Source organism: Trachemys scripta, chromosome 2 (genome assembly GCF_013100865.1).
Source record: "Trachemys scripta elegans isolate TJP31775 chromosome 2, CAS_Tse_1.0, whole genome shotgun sequence".
In the NCBI taxonomy this organism is placed as follows: Eukaryota; Metazoa; Chordata; order Testudines; family Emydidae; genus Trachemys; species Trachemys scripta.
This window is the reverse complement of record NC_048299.1, coordinates 74,079,833-74,096,795: the sequence shown is the minus strand read 5'-3', so window position 1 is coordinate 74,096,795 and position 16,963 is coordinate 74,079,833. Positions and strand designations below refer to the sequence as shown.

Below are 16,963 nucleotides of genomic sequence, written 5' to 3'. Positions count from 1 at the left end.
AAACCCTCCTCCTCCAACCCACCCCCACCCCAATCCCGCCCCTTCCAACCTACCCCTATCTCCAAACCCTCCTCCTGCAACCCACCCCCACCCCAATCCCTCCCCTTCAAACCCACCCCTACCTCCAAACCCTCCTCCTCCAACCCACCCCCACCCCAATCCCTCCCCTTCAAACCCACCCCACCCTCCAAATCTTCCCCTACCTTCAGACTCACCCCCGCAAGCCCGGCCCGGCCCTAGCCGACCCTTTCCCCACCCTCAAGCTCCCCCCGGCCCTGTCCCTCCCCGACCCGCGACGCCCCCTTAACCAGGGCGTGACGGCAAGACGGTGGCCCCTCCCGCCGGCGCATGCGCAGCGGCGACCCTTTCTCTGTGCCGGTTGCCCCTCCCTGGCCCCGCCCCCAGGTCTCGGGAGCCGCCGGCCGTTGTTGTCAGTGCGTCGCGCTCGGAGTCGCCGCAGCGGCAGGAGCCGGGGACGGAGCAGGCGGGCGACGCCGGGCGCGGGACACGCAGAGCAGGACGCGGGCACAGGTCGAGCTGCTCCCGCCGCTGTTTCGCTGCCCCGCCTGGGCCCCGCTTCTCCCGGGGGCGCCTCCAGCTCCCAGCGGGGTAGCGGCCGGTGACAGGGGCAGACGCCGCTGCCCATGTGGGGGGTGGCGTCCGGAGGAGCCGCTGCTGCGGGGGTACGTTACTGGCGCGGCGCGGGGGGTCGGTGTCCCGGGGCTCCCGGCCCGGCTGGGCTGGCGGAAAAGTAGGAGACCGTTCCCCGGGTCCGGCCTGCCCGCCGGGGCCCTGGCTCCCTCCCGGCCGGGCAATGGCGGCCTCGCCCCGGGGAGGCTGCGGGGCCCAGTGGCGGGGCAGTTCCCTGCGCCTGAAGGTCGGTGCTGCCGGGGCTGCGGGAGCCACATCTGGTGTCTCCTTCTCCCGGCTTAGGCCGGCCGGGTGAGGGTTGGTGCGGGGCTGGAAGTGCCTGGGCAGGCGGGTGTGTGACACGACGACTCCCCCGTCCCGCCGCGCGCGTGTGTGTGTGACACGGTGAGCCCCCCCCCCCGCGCACGCGTGTGTGTGACACGGCGACCCTCCCCTTTTCTCCCGCGCGTGTGTCATTTGTGGTACTATCAAAATCCAAACACGGGCAAAGCAGGCTCTAAGGGAAGGAAGTGAGGTGGAGTTCATCCTCACCCCTCGCAACCTGTGGAGGGCAGGGACACCTATCGCGGTTTGCCTGTTCTATGTTTTGTCTTAAAAGGGTGAAATCTTTCTAGCTAGAGAAATCCGTAAACCATAACCCTAGCCACATTTTTGGGGGATGATACTGCCTCTTACTCTTTCAAACCAGAGGCATAGCCAACAGGTTTGTTCAGAGCATGAGCTGGCATTCTTTCTTTGCTTAGAGGGAGTACCTCTGATAGACAGACAAACTGTAGGTGTCTCTTATCCTTTGTCAACAGGTGTATAGTCATGCCAATAATATTATTTCATTGAACTGCTGTTTCCAGGTTACTATAGAAATTAATTTGGCAAGTAGCCCTGTCCTGGAGAATGGCTTTTATGGATCTTAGTGGCTAGGTTCTGACACCTAGAAGCCACCCCACTAACTACATCCATCCATGAAATGTGTCTTTTTAAATCTATTTTATTGATTTCAGTTATTCATGAAGTCCTAGGGTAACTATGGTAAAATCCATGGTATCTTGAACATTGTGTGCAATTCTGATTGTCCCATCTCAAAAAGATGTATTAGAATTAGAAAATGTTGCCCTTCTCTTGTACAAAAACTATTATGGGTATGGAACAGTTTTTGTATGAGGAGAGATTAAAAAGACTGGGACTGTTCAGCTTAGAAAAGAGATGACTAAGGCTATGTCCACAATTACAAGCACAGCTGTAAGATCACTCATGCAGTTGTGTTATGACGACAGGAGAGAGCTCTCCCGTCGACATAATAAAACCAGCTCAACAAGCGGCGGTAGCTGTGTCTGCAGAAGAGTGTCTTCTTCTGATGTAGCACTGTGCACACGAGCACTTATGCCGGCAAAATTTATGAGGCTCAGGGGGTTGTTTTTTTCACACCACTGAGCAACAAAAGTTTTGCTGACATAAGTGCTAGTGTAGACATTGCCTAAGGGGAGGGGATATGATAGAGGTCTATAAAATCATGAATGGTGTGGAGGAAGTGAATAGGAAAGTGTTGTTTATCCCTTCACATAAAGGGAAAAATTCTGTAGTGACCTGAGGGATGTTGGAGACAAACCTGACTTATCTCCAATTGGATTTTTTTTACTGGTACATATTTATAACTAGAGCATCTGTGTAAGGGTGCTTTCTGCACACACACAAAGGTTGCCGAAGGGAGAAAGGTTTAAATTGGAGTATAAAAATGTTTGCTCATTACTGGGCAATTTTACATTCGTCCTCCCACTCTGTGCATCCTGTTGGAACTCAAGTGACTTCCTCAGTGGTACCAGAGCAGTTCCTGAAACAATAGAAGTGTGATCTAAGACTTATAGCCATCTACTAGTGTGAATAAATTGCATCCAAATGATGTGAGTAGAGATTTGTTTATGCCATCTCTCTGTGGTGTACCTGCTACTTAGTTGTATAGGTTGCTACATTTTTGTTTTTGAACATTTTTATGGGGAATGCTTTTAGACCTCCAGAGGCACTTTTTTTCCTGTTTAGGGGGAGGAAGAAAATAAGAATCTTAGTAAAGTGGAATTTAAAGATGTGTGTTGAGACTGATTTATAGATTATAAAAGGGTTAAGCGCGTCTTGCAAGAAGTGTGCCACCAAGGAATTGATTACTACTGAAATATTGTTGAAATCAGCTGAATTTTTGTTTTACGTAATGTGCTCCAATTGTCAACTACTGGGACTGAGGAGTCAATTGATTGTAGTGAGTAGCAATGACTGTTAGTTCTTGTAGGACTTGAAACAGATCAAACATTAAAATACTATGCAGTAACATATGAGTCCTCAGAGCTGTGAACAAAGCCAGAGAAGACCAGATTTGACATTTCAGATGTATTTAAGGTAATAAAAAGCTGGAAATCTTAAAACAAACAACCCCCACACCCTACCTGTATTCTTTGTATAACATAAAGAAGCTTAAAAAAAAAAAAGTACAGACCCAATTTATTTCCTTAGTATGGTGGGTGACATAAATTACATTTCAGTCTTAGTGATATGCCTTATATTTCAATGCTGTTAGAACTGAAGTGAACTTTTTAAGTGTGCCCAGTGTAGGTGACTTAATGCTTTCTTTTTTGTCTGGTTGTGCAGTATATCAAATAGTTTAAATTCTGGTAACTGAAGTGAATGCAATGTGAAGACATATTGGTACATCATTTTTAAGCTGGATGTGTACATTTATTATACTGAAACCTCTAATCCTCACCTTTCTCTCCAGTCTATTCATAATGTTACAAAGAGAATCTTTCTCACACACTGCTCTGACCACCTCATCTTCTTTTCAGATCCCTCTAACTTCCTGCCTTCTGAATCAGGTTTAAACAGCCCTTCTCCAGTCTACATCTTCATTTGAATCTTGCTCTCTTCACTCTTCCAACACCTTGTGTCTGACCACTTTCTCTTCATCCTTCTTGCTTTCTTGCCTCTCTTTCTATGCTATCCCTTATGACTAGTATATCCTTGCTGTCATGGTGCAGCAAGCTTCCTCTCTTTCATATATGTCCTCAAAACGCACTTCTTCCATGACACTTGCCAGTAATACCCCCAACTGTCCCTCACTCCAAGGAATTCCCGGATTATTATGGCATTATTATTATAATAATTAATTTAAAAACTTTTTTGCTGTACTGCTGCGTATCCAATCAGCAGGTGGCTTGTGTTATTTTAGAGGGTAAGTTCCGGGGGGCAGGGACATGTCCTTCTGTATATTCTGTACAGAGCTGAACTTACTGTGTGCAGCAAATAAATAAATACTATAAGATAAGTTAACAACTTAAGTGGTGGTGCACTAGTATGTTACATTTCTAGAGCCTTTCCAAATTACTTCTGAAATGTAATTGACATTGAAATGCAACCACATCTGTAGTGTAAAGTAGCTGCTGTTTAAAGAGCACATGACAGTAGTACACAGCATCTCAAGCATGTGAAAATTTGTGTATTCAGTTGAAATTTCAGAGAATACAGCTAAGTCAGAATGTAGACATCCACACAGAAATCTGGCCAGGATGATAGGGTTGAGAATCCTGTTGCAAAAAGAAGGTGACATGCAGTCTTTACTAATCACTAATAGACAAGATCTCTCTTTCATCTTAGACTGCATCTCTCAACTTCACAGTGAATGCTATTACCATGATGGGGCACTGGTATTATATGAAGTTGTATGGAAAAGTTTCTATTTATTGATTCACGAACATGACTCCTGCATCATCCTGTGATTTCTTCAGCAGTCTCACATCCCATTAGTGACCAGGCATAACCACGTTTATCTTGAGATATAAGATTACAGCTCAGGATTTTATGGCTGCAGTTCATATATATTAAGGAATGATAAATTTCAGTTTTCTGCCAATTCTTAAGTAACTTAAGATGTTAGTAATGAAGGTGTAGTATAGAAGCTGAGTAACTGGGTGGGGAAGAACAGTGTTATTGAACTTTAAGGAAAAGCAGTTTTTGGCTACCGGTCTCAGTGGGAAGGTTCCAGTATTATAAAGGCATATGTGTCCAAGCCAAGTTGGTATTCTGAACATTTATGGTATCAGACATTTATTAAACCAGTGATGCTCTAGGATTTAGTTCACAAGCATACCGTGGAAATCTTACTTTAAGAGGTGATGTGGTTTACAATAGGTTTTATACGTACTTGTCTCCGTATTCAGACATGGAACAGCATTTAACACTTCTACCTCAGTCCATGTGGGTAAAAAAAAATCTTGATTTGTGCTTGTTTATTAATGTTACTTTTGTCTGAGTGTGCTTACAATAATGGATTAATCTCATTTGATTTTTTAAAAAAAATTGATCCAAAGTATCAGCTGAACATCTGTTAAAATGTTTTGAAGTCTTAAGTATTAGTATCTTTTATCTTTGTATATTCAACAAATATTTGCTAGCCTTCCAGTGGAGGGAAATAATGTTTTTTTTTTTTTTTTTAAATCTCTGTTTACCTAGGAGCGAGGGAAAAAAGAATGCAAAACTGGCATCAGTACCTGATATGGAAATATCATTAGACATTTGGAAAGGATGAAGAAAGTCTGAGACTTCATGAACAAAGAACAAACCCAGATGATATCTCTGAAAGGGGCACTGTCAAGGTTGGTGGAACCCAAATTTGATCAGTCTTTTCCTTCTGTTACAAAATCCTTGCAATTAACTTTCTCAAAATAAATGTTTGTGCTGCCATTCATGACCAGACCTACAATAATAAAGGATATGCATGTTGCAGAAGGGTAGACTTTCATCAGAGTAGTACATCATTTCAAGCTTCCAAACAGTTATTATAAAATGATGGCTGGGGAGGATGAAGAGGGAAGATATTGAGGGATTTATAATTCTGAAGTTTAGGGGAAAATACTTGGATAATGCCAATTAATCTTCAAAACAAATCTTGGCTTGAGAAGATTATATGGTTTTATTTCTGGATTCAGGAAAGACTGACCAAAATGCTTGGTTTCTGGGCTGCTTCTTAGATTTGCTTTTTCTTTGTGGATGAATTGTTGTCAATTAATTGTTGGTTGGATTATGGGTAGCTGAGGTCTACTGTGGGTTTGTTGTGCTAGGGGAGAAGTTGTTTGCTGCTCTAGTGAGTATTATGGCATGCTTAAAAATATGTTTGAGTATGTGAACTATCAAAATGGATTTATTTTAGTACTATGAAGATTTGATATAACTTAAGAAACTTTATAACTAAGAATTTCTAGGTCTGCCTATTCACAAAATAATGGACCTTTATAATTACGTCATCCTGACTACCGTTTTGCTTTCTCCCCTGCTCTGTTACTTTTGCAATTACTATCTTAAGAGGTAGTGTTAGATGTTAGCAGTTTACACCATTAATGCTTTATTTTTTTGGAAAGCTTTCCAACCCTTCACTATAAAAGTCTGTGATAAATCTGTCAAAATTGAAGGTGTGGTTGGAGAACAAATTATGATCAGAATCGTGGGTATTTTCTGGTTAACTTTTTCACCACACACAGGGCGTATAAATGAAGGATGTAAACTGCTGGAAGTTGAGATTCCCAGCTTTCCATTGGTGGTATGACATTTGTTTCTAGCTGTGGTGGTCCATAAGATATCAAACCTTAATGTTTTCTAGATTGGGTGACCAGTGAAATACAGTGGTGGTGCTTGACTAGGAAAGAACCTAACAATTCTGAGACTTGCAGAATTTTCATTCTTTGCTGTTTAAATATAAGACTACAGCACATCACGTGCCTAGCTTTGGTACTTGGAATTCTCTTCCCAAACCATTTGTATAAAGGGGGCTGGGTAGCAATGATATTAACTGATGTGCCCCTTCCTCTGTTGATTCCATGTGCTATTCAAAATATATTGGTGATCAGTGAGATCATGAAGAGTTGGACACTTCCGTTGTTACATCTAATCTGATTTAGTTCCCTGTGGTTGACTTTTGAATCAGATTTCACCCGTTATTTCTTACAGTACCTGAGGGAAGCCACTTTTGGGATGGAGTTGGCCATTTCAATGGCCAAAGGTGAAAGAGTGTTTCAATCAATTGGCTAAAAATCTCTATTTAATCTTCCATCTTTGTGCCCCATTGATATATGATATATGCTACACATAGTGGTCTTCCTGAACCCTCTATATCAGAGAGACCTTTATTTCCATCCCTTTTACCCACTGAAAAATACCTTCTAATGCTGTTACTTTTAGACTGAAATAAAAAAACTAAATACATAACAGAACCTGCAGGATGGTTCTCCAGTTTTTCAAAAACACTTGCAATCAGGAACATCTATTGGATGATATGTTTGACAGTCCTCTCTATTTCCAGTCAAAATTGGTTTTTGTTCAGCAAAAAATCCCTCATAATTAAACATTAGCTTTGCATTTATACCACTTTAACCAAATAAACGTAAGTCATATTTTATCTTGAGCTATCTTGAAAGCCATGTTTTGACCAAGTATATATTTTGTGTCCCAGTTAAGTACAGAAAATAAGACTTAATGGAAATGGATAATGCTTTCCATTAGCAGATAACAAAGCACTTTACAAAGGAGTTAAGTCTCATCCCCATTTTACAGATGGAGAAACTGAGGCATACAGTGGTGAAGTGACTTGGCCAAGGTCACCCAGCAGGCAAGTGGTAGAGCTGAGAATAGAATGGAGATCTCCTGAGTCCCATTCGAGTGCTCTTTATAAGCATTAATGAAAGAATAGTAATTGAATTTTTCAAGCTTAGAATACTTGAAATTTTGGTGATATTTCTGTATTAGAATAAATAATTGTGTGCTTGTTGGCTACTAATGAATACTTTTCTTTTCCTCTCAAACCTTGTTAAGTTTACGGTTGATGTCCTATGTTTCAATTTTCTAAGACTTAGTTTAAAAACATAGATTAAAAAGGTTGCCATCAGTTAGGAATGCATGACTTTAGATTAAGTTCACAATTTTGGGGGAATCTATTGCTGGATTTGCAACTCAGTTCTAGCTTACCTGTTGTGTAAAAATGGGAAACAAAAATGCAGCATTAATATGGAAAGTCTTTGTTCTTCTTCGAGTGCTTGTTCATGTCGATTCCAATCGATGGCCAGAAGATTTTTCCCTTAGCAGCATCCGTCGGGTCGGCCTGGGCACCCCCTGGAGTTGTGCCCTCATGGCGCCTAATATATAGCCCTGCTGACCTGCCGCCCCTTCAGTTCCTTCTTACCTCCAGTGATGGTGGCTGGAACTTCCCTTGGCTCTTGCTCAGCAAGTTTCTTTGTTATTCCATGTATATATAGATTCTAGGACTGGAAGGGACCTTGAGAGGTCATCGAGTCCAGTCCCCTGCCCTCATGGCAGGACCAAATTCTGTCTAGACCATCCCTGATAGACATTTATCTAACCTGCTCTTAAATATCTCCAGAGATGGAGATTCCACAACCTCCCTAGGCAATCCACTCTAGTGTCAAACCCCCCTGATAGTTAGGAACTTTTTCCTAATGTCCAACCCAAACCTCCCCCGCTGCAGCCTAAGCCCATTGCCTCTTGTTCTATCCTTAGAGGCTAAGGTGAACAAGTTTTCTCCCTCCTCCTTATGACGCCCTTTTAGATACCTGAAAACTGCTATCATGTCCCCTCTCAGCCTTTTTTTCCCCAAACTAAACGAACCCAATTCTTTCAGCCTTCCTTCATAGGTCATGTTCTCAAGACCTTTAATCATTCTTGTTGCTCCTCTCTGGACCCTCTCCAATTTCTCCACATCTTTCTTGAAATGCGGTGCCCAGAACTGGACACAATACTCCAGTTGAGGCCTAACCAGAGCAGAGTAGAGCGGAAGAATGACTTCTCGTGTCTTGCTCACAACACACCTGTTAATCCATCCCAGAATCATCTTTGCTTTTTGTGCAACAGCATTACACATCATATTTAGCTTGTGGTCCACTAGATCCCTTTCTGCTGTACTCCTTTCTAGACAGTCTCTTCCCATTCTGTATGTGTGAAACTGATTTTTCCTTCCTAAGTGGAGCACTTTGCATTTGTCTTTGTTAAACTTCATCCTGTTTACCTCAGACCATTTCTCCAATTTGTCCAGATCATTTTGAATTATGACCCTGTCCTCCAAAGCAGCTGCAATCCCTCCCAGTTTGGTATCATCTGCAAACTTAATAAGCGTACTTTCTATGCCAATATCTAAGTCGTTAATGAAGATATTGAACAGAGCCGGTCCCAAAACAGACCCCTGCGGAACCCCACTCGTTATGCCTTTCCAGCAGGATTGGGAACCATTAATAACAACTCTGAGTGTGGTTATCCAGCCAGTTATGCACCCACCTTATAGTAGCCCCATCTAAATTGTATTTGCCTAGTTTATCAATAAGAATATCCTGCGAGACTGTATCAAATGCCTTACTAAAGTCTAGGTATACCACATCCACAGCTTCTCCCTTATTCATAAGACTCGTTATCCTATCAAAGAAAGCTATCAGATTGGTTTGACACGATTTGTTCTTTACAAATCCATGCTGGCTATTCCCTATCACCTTACCACCTTCCAAGTGTTTGCAGATGATTTCCTTAATTACTTCCTCCATTATCTTCCCTGGCACAGAAGTTAAACTAACTGGTCTGTAGTTTCCTGGGTTGTTTTTATTTCCCTTTTCCTAGATGGGCACTATATTTGCCCTTTTCCAGTCTTCTGGAATCTCTCCTGTCTCCCATGATTTTCCAAAGATAATAGCTAGAGGCTCAGATACCTCCTCTATTAGCTCCTTGAGTATTCTAGGATGCATTTAATCAGGCCCTGGTGACTTGCAGGCATCTAACTTTTCTAAGTAATTTTTAACTTGTTCTTTTTTTATTTTATCTGCTAAACCTACCCCCTTCCCATTAGCATTCACTATGTTAGGCATTCCTTCAAACTTCTCGGTGAAGACCGAAACAAAGAAGTCATTAAGCATCTCTGCCATTTCCAAGTTTCCTGTTACTGTTTCTCCCTCTTCACTGAGCAGTGGGCCTACCCTGTCTTTGGTCTTCCTCTTGCTTCTAATGTATTGATAAAAAGTCTTCTTGTTTCCCTTTATTCCTGTAGCTAATTTGAGCTCATTTTGTGCCTTTGCCTTTCTAATCTTGCCCCTTCATTCCTGTGTTGTTTGCCTATATTCTTCCTTTGTAATCTATCCTAGTTTCCATTTTTTATATGACTCCTTTTTATTTTTTAGATCATACAAGATCTCATGGTTAAGCCAAGGTGGTCTTTCCTAACCAGCAGAATAGCTTGCTTTTGGGCCCTTAATAGTGTCCCTTTGAAAAACTGCCAACTCTCCTCAGTTGTTTTTCCCCTCAGTCTTGATTTCCATGGGACCTTACCTATCAGCTCTCTGAGCTTACCAAAATCCACCTTCCTGAAATCCATTGTCTCTATTTGCTGTACTCCCTTCTACCCTTCCTTAGAATTGCAAACTCTATGATTTCATGATCACTTTTCACCCAAGCTGCCTTCTACTTTCAAATTCTCAATGAGTTCCTCCCTATTTGTTAAAATCAAGTCTAGAACAGCTTTCCCCCTAGTAGCTTTTTTCAACCTTCTGAAATAAAAAGTTGTCTGCAATGCAGTCCAAGAATTTATTGGATAGTCTGTGCCCCGCTGTGTTTTTTTCCCAACTTATATTTGGATAGTTGAAGTCCCCCATCACCACCAAATCTTGGACTTTGGATGATTTTGTTAGTTGTTTAAAAAAAGCCTCATCCACCTCTTCCACCTGATTAGGTGGCTTGTAGTAGACTCCTAGCATGACATCACCCTTGTTTTTCTCCCTTTTAGCCTAACCCAGAGACTCTCAACCCTTCCGTCTCCTATGTCCATCTCCACCTCAGTCCAAGTGTGTACATTTTTAATATATAAGGCAACACCTCCTCCCCTTTTCCCCGTCTATCTTTCCTGAGCAAGCTGTACCCATCCACACCAACATTCCAATCGTGTATTATCCCACCAAGTTTCAATGATGCCAACAATGTCATAGTTGTATTTATTTATTAGCACTTCCAGTTCTTCCTGCTTATTACCCATATTTCTCGCATTTGTATATAAGCATCTAAGATACTGGTTTGATCTTGCCTCCCACTTTTGCCCTGACCCTCCTTTCTCTCTGCCATTATAGCCCACGCTCCCTCTTGTTTCCGACCCATCTCCCAGGTCTCCATGTTCCCCACTTACCTGTGGGCTTTGCTCACCTGTCCCCATCGAACCTAGTTTAAAGCCCTCCTCACTAGGTTAGCCAGTCTGTGTCCAAATAGGGTCTTTCCCCTCCTTGAAAGGTAAACGCCATCTCTGCCTAGCAGTCCTTCCTTGAGTAGCATTCCGTGGTTGAGGAAGCCAAATTATATATAATTAGTTAGTTGTTGGTAGTACTCCAGTTAAAGTTTAGTATAATATAGTAGGTGGGGGGGAGGGGTTCCCCCCCTCCCAATCCGGCCCCGGCACCGTGGCATGCTGCGGTCCCCAGGATTTAAGAACTGTGTGGCTTGCGCCAAGCGTATGCCTAAGAGTGATCTGCACTCATTGTGTCTTAAGTGCCTGGGGGAGACCCATCAAAAAGATTGTTGCAAGGTCTGCCGCAAGTTCCACCCAAGAACACTTAAAGAAATGGAACAGCGGCTAAAGGTGATCCTCATGGAGGCAGCCTTACGCCCCCATTCCGACCCGGGCTCGAGAGACCCAACCCCTACGTCGTCTTCCTCGATATGGAGTGCCGAAGGCGCCGAGGAAGGACTTCCCCAGGGACGCTCGGCACCGACACAGCTCCTCACGGGGCTAGTCTGGTAGTAGGCACTGCTTCCACTTGCCGGTGCCTCAAAAGAAGAAAAAGCCAGACGACTGTTCTCCTCTGGCTAAGCGTCGAGAAGTGCGACCCCAGGTGGGCCACTCCTTGGCGTCTCCTTCTGGGGCCCTGTCGACTCCTGTCCAGGTGAGGCAGTCGAGTCTGGCCCCACCTCGATCTCTGGCGCCTAAACAGCATCAGCAGCTCCCGTCCACGCTGGAACCGTACCAGGTCTCCAGAGATCTCATCCACCTGATGGCACCGTTCTCGCCTGCCAGGGAGGAACCCTCAGCGCCGACGGAGCCCCCGTCCTCCGGTGCACTCTAAGGGAAAGCTGGCTATGATGTTGAAGCGCTCCCCTTTGCCTTGTCCACCAGCACCTACACGCTGCCGCCTTCCGCTGTGCATATGCATATGCACCTGGCACCTATAGTCCTGACGCCTTTGCCTCTGGGCCCGTTGTCGACTCCGTCACCGTGCTTGACTCTGACTTAGGCACCGGCCTTCGCGACGGCGACACATCCATCTCCCACGCCTGCACCATTGTTGATGTCGACCTTGATGCAGGCACCTACAGCTCAGGTGCTGATGTTGGCACCTGGCCTCCGGAACCCGGCAGTTCCTGTGAGCGTGCCAATGCAGCTCCCTCCCGTGAGACTGATGCTGACATTGACTACGACGCCTCCGGCCCCGGCACCGCCTCCGGCCCCGGCACCACCTCCTCCAACACTGCCCTGGGAGTCACATGACCCATCCGGGGCAGATGGCAGTGAGCTTCCACCACCGGCACACGCTTCCTTCTCCTCGTCGCCGGACGAAGCATGGCAGGGACGTCCATAGCTCCTGCGTTAGAGGACAATAGAGTTGTACAGCAGTTGCTCCGCAGGGCTGCCCAAAGTTTGGGCATCAAGGCCGAGGAGGTGGTTGAGGACACGGATCCCATGGTGGACATCCTAGTACCCTTGGGGCCTTCACGGGTAGCGTTACCCCTCATAAAAATGGTGGTGGACACCACCAGGACTCTATGGCAGACTCCCTGCCACCCACTGCCAAACGCAATGAGCGCTGGTATTTCGTCCCTTCCAGAGGCTTTGAGTATCTCTACTCCCATCCGCTGTTGGACTCGCTGGTCCTCGATGCGGCTAACCAGCGGGAGAGAAAAGGTTTCCAAGTTCCTTCCCCAAAACTAAACACTTGGACCTCGTGGGCAGAAAAATCTATTCCACTGGTGGTTTACAACTCTTTATTGTGAACCAGCAGGTCATTGTGAGCTGGTACTCTGTACTCTTATAATACCTGTGCTTCCATGGCTTAGTTCACAGAGCTTGTCCCTTCGGACTCTCGGTCAGAGTTCACCGCTTTGGTGGAAGAAGAGAAATTTAGTCTCCCATTCTTCACTGCAGGCAGCCTTAGATGCTGCCACAAGAGTCATGGCAACAGGGGTGGCTATGCGGCGGGGGGGCCTGGTTGCAAGTCTCAGGGTTACCCTACGAAGTCCAACAAACAATTCAGGACCTCCCGTTTGAGGGTGAGACTCTGTTTTCAGAGAAGATGGACAAACTGCTCCACAGCCTAAAAGATTCCCGAGCCACCCTTACATGCTTGGGTTTGCATACCCCTGCCACACAGCAGAGACACTTCCACCCACAACCTCCTCAAAGTTTGCAGCAGCAGAACCGCCAGGACAACTCTAGGAGGAGGAACCGGAGTGGTAGGAGAAGGCAACATCCCTCCGCTAATCAAGGCCAGGCAAAACTGCCCTCTGGCCATAAACTGGCTTTTTGAAGGTGCAGTCGAGGATGGCGCACCAGACCAGAGACTGGATTCACCCCTCCTTACCTTTTCCTCCTGACTATCCCCTTTCTACCGTGCATGGTCCCGTATAACTTCGGACTGCTGGGTGCTTCGCATGGTAGAGAGGGGATATTCCATCCAGTTCTGTGCCCTTCCACCCTATTTCCCCGTCCCTCTTCAGGGACCCTTCTCACGAGTAACTTCTCATTCAGGAGGTGCAGTCGCTCTTAGCACTAAGGGCGGTGGAGGAGATTCCATTGGAACACAGGGGTGAGGGTTTCTATTCCCGCTATTTCTTAATACCGAAGGCCTAAGGCCTATCCTCGACCTGTGCAACCTCAACAAGTTTGTGAGGAAACTCAGGTTCCGCATGGTCTCCCTGACCCCCGTTATCCCTTCACTGGATCCAGCAGACTGGTATGCTGTCCTCGACTTGAAAGATGCGTATTTTCACATAGCGATTGAGCACAACCACAGAAAGTTCCTCAGGTTTGTGGTCAATGGTTCCCATTACCAATTACTGTCCTCCCTTTCAGCCTGTCAGCAGCACCTCGAGTCTTCAAGTGCATGGCAGTCATCGCCGCCTTTCTGTGGAAACATCAGATACAGGTGTTCCCATACCTCGCTGACTGGCTGATCAGAGGCCGATCCAGGGCTCAGCTGGAAGCTCAGGTGGCATTCATCAGAGCCACTTTCAAGAATCTAGGCCTCCCACTGAATGAAACAAAATCGACTCTGTCCCCGGTCCAGAGGATAGAGTTCATAGGGTTGGTTCTGGACTCAACCCAAGCCAGAGCATTCCTCCCACAGGCAAGATTCCAGGCCCTCGACGCCATGATCCAGGGACTCAAGCACTTCCCCACCACCACCTCAAGAAATTGTCTCAAACTTCTCAGCCACATGGCGGCCTGTACGTACGTGGTTTGGCACACCAGACTCAGGCTTCGGCCGCTTCAGTCGTAGCTTGAGTCAGTGTACAGACCTGCCAGGGACAGCTTGGACAGGACTGTGACCCTGCCTCGCCTTATCCTTGACTTGCTGCTGTGGTGGACGGACGCTCAGCAGGTGTGCTCAGGAGTCCCCTTCGCTGCCCAACAACCATCCCTGATGCTAGTGATGGACGCGTCAGACTTGGGGTGGGGAGCTCATCTGGGGGACCACAGGACACAGGGCCTCTGGTCACAGACAGATCTCAGTCTTCATATCAATGTTAGGGAGCTCAGGGAGTGTCATGCCTAGCGTGTCAGTCATTCCGCCCGTATCTAGCAAGCCAGTGTGTATCGGTTGTGGCCGACAGTACAACCGCAATGTTCTGTATCAACAAATGGGAGTGCACGCTTCTCTCCCCTATGCCAGGAAGCCCTCAAGTTATAGGACTTCTGTATAGAGCACTCAGTTGATCTAAAGGAGTCGTACCTTCGAGGGGTCCAGAATGAGCTGGCGAACTGCCTCAGCAGATCTTTTCGCAGCCACGAGTGGTCCATTCGCCCGGACGTCGCATCTTCGCTCTTCCAGAGGTGGGGCTGTCCCCTGATCGACCTCTTCGCCACACGATGCAACAGGAAGTGTCAGCAGTTCTGCTTCTTCCAGAATCAGTCTGGGCAGCACAGCGGATGTGTTCCTCCTCCATTATGGGGGACCGCTTTTGTACGCCTTCCCACCCATACCGCTCGTCCACAAGATCCTACTTAAGATCAGCAGAGACCGGGCTCAGATCATTCTCATAGCACCAGCCTGGCCTCACCAGCATTGGTACATGTCTCTCCTAGACTTATCAGTCAGACCCCTGATTACCCTGCTGCTCTTCCCCGACCACCTCATGCATGATTGTGGGAGACTCCAGCACCCGAACCTGCAGTCGCTGCATCTCACAGCCTGGAGGCTCCATGGCTGACTATGTTCGAGCTTTCTTGTTCAGAACAAGTCAGACAGGGTCTCTTGAGTAGTAGGAAACCCTCCACTAGGGCCGCATACCTGGCGAAGTAGAAGAGATTTTCAATCTGGTCAGTTCAGCGCAACTTTTCCCCAGTGCTAGCCTGAGTGCCCCAGATTTTGGATTACCTTTTCCACCTAAAGCAAGAAGGTTTCTCCTTGTCTTCCATAAGAGTACATCTAGCTGCCATCTTGGCTTTCCACCCAGGGGTACAGGGCCGCTCGGTTTTCGCTAACCCACTGGTCTGTCACGTCCTGAAGGGCCTCGATAGGTTGTACCTGCACGTCCGCCAACCAGTTTCTGCTTGGGCCCTTAACTTGGTCCTCTTTAGGCTCATGGGGCATCCCTTTGAGCCTCTAGCAACATGCTCCTTGCTATACCTCTCCTACAAGGTCACGTTCCTGGTGGCAATAACTTGAGCCTGGAGGGTGTCTAAGCTCAGGGCTCTAATGTCCGAGCCGCCCTACACCATGTTTTTTAAGGACAAGATTTAGCTCAGGCCCCATCCGGCCTTCCTCCCGAAGGTGGTATTGCAGTTCCACATCAACCAGGACATTTTCCTTCCGGTTTTCTACCCCAAGCCTCATGTGAGTAGCAGGGAGCAGAGGCTCCGCACTCTTGACATCCGCAGTGTCCTGGCCTTTTACATCGAAAGGATGAAACCATTCAGGAAGTCGGTACAACTCTTTGTCGCAGTAGCGAACAGGATGAAGGGCCAGCCTGTTTCAACACAGCATATTTCATCATGGATTGTGGCTTGCATTACCAAGTGCTACGATCTAGCAGGGATCCCAGCTCCCCCGATAACGGTGCATTGTACAAGGGTGCAAGCTTCATCAACAGCTTTCCTGGCTCAAGTCCCCACCCAAGAAATTTTCAGGGTAGCAACGTGCTAATCGATACACACTTTCGCCACACACTATGCAATTACTAGGTAGGCCAGAGATGATGCGGCCTTTGGTAGAGCAGTACTCTAGTCGGTGGACAGCTCCGACCCTACCTCCTAAATTTGCTTGGGAGTCTCCTGATTGGAATTGACATGAACAAGCACTTGAAGAAGAAAAAAACGTTACTCACTTTCTCGGAACTGTTGTTCTTTGAGGTGTGGTGTTCATGTCCATTCCAATACCCACCCTCCTACCCCTCTATTGGAGTAGCGGGCAAAAAGGAACTGAAGGGGTGGCGGGTCGGCAGGGCTATACATTAGACATCATGAGGGCGAGACTCCAAGGGGTGCCCAAGCCGACCCGACGGATGCTGCTAAGGGAAAAATCTTCCAGCCATCGTGCACAAGCGCGCGCACACACACTTGATTGGAATGGACATGAACAACACCTCTTGAAGAACAACAGTTCTAAGAAGGTGAGTAACCATTTTTATCTTCCCCTTGCTCTGACCCTATTTTTTTCCCTTTTTGTGAACATTTGTCCCATTGATTGTGCTGTCTTTTGAATATTTCTCAATAACTAAGGCATAGCTGACTTTTGATCAAAAGCTTTTTGTGACAGGTTGAAGTTTTAAAGAGAAACTGTCATCTTGTAATCAGATTTTACAAGAGTGAAAAGTTACAGGTACTACATTTGGTCTTGAGCCCTTTTGCCAATGGTTTTGTGGAAATCATTCTCTTTTCTTTCTCTGTTGCTGTTAGTGAGATGCACAGAGATTAGGGGAAAATCTCTCTTCCTATTTGTTCACTTTGTACATTTTCAGAACCTTGGAATATAGTCAGTTTCCCTATTTTTTCCCAGTGTTTGTTATAGTAATCTTAAATTCAGTAGTAATAGTT

General features: G+C 46.2%; 1 protein-coding gene across 2 annotated transcripts in view; it reads left to right on the top strand.

Annotated features, from left to right (window-relative positions):
* The first annotated feature begins 405 nt into the window (after window positions 1-405).
* SNRK (SNF related kinase) overlaps window positions 406-16,963 on the top strand; it is a 92,582-nt gene continuing 76,024 nt past the window's right edge. For both annotated transcript variants that reach the window (XM_034760865.1, XM_034760864.1), the window contains exons 1-2: window positions 406-683; window positions 5,140-5,282. The gene's annotated coding sequence lies outside the window, so the exon portion shown is untranslated. The remainder of the gene's footprint in view (window positions 684-5,139; window positions 5,283-16,963) is intronic.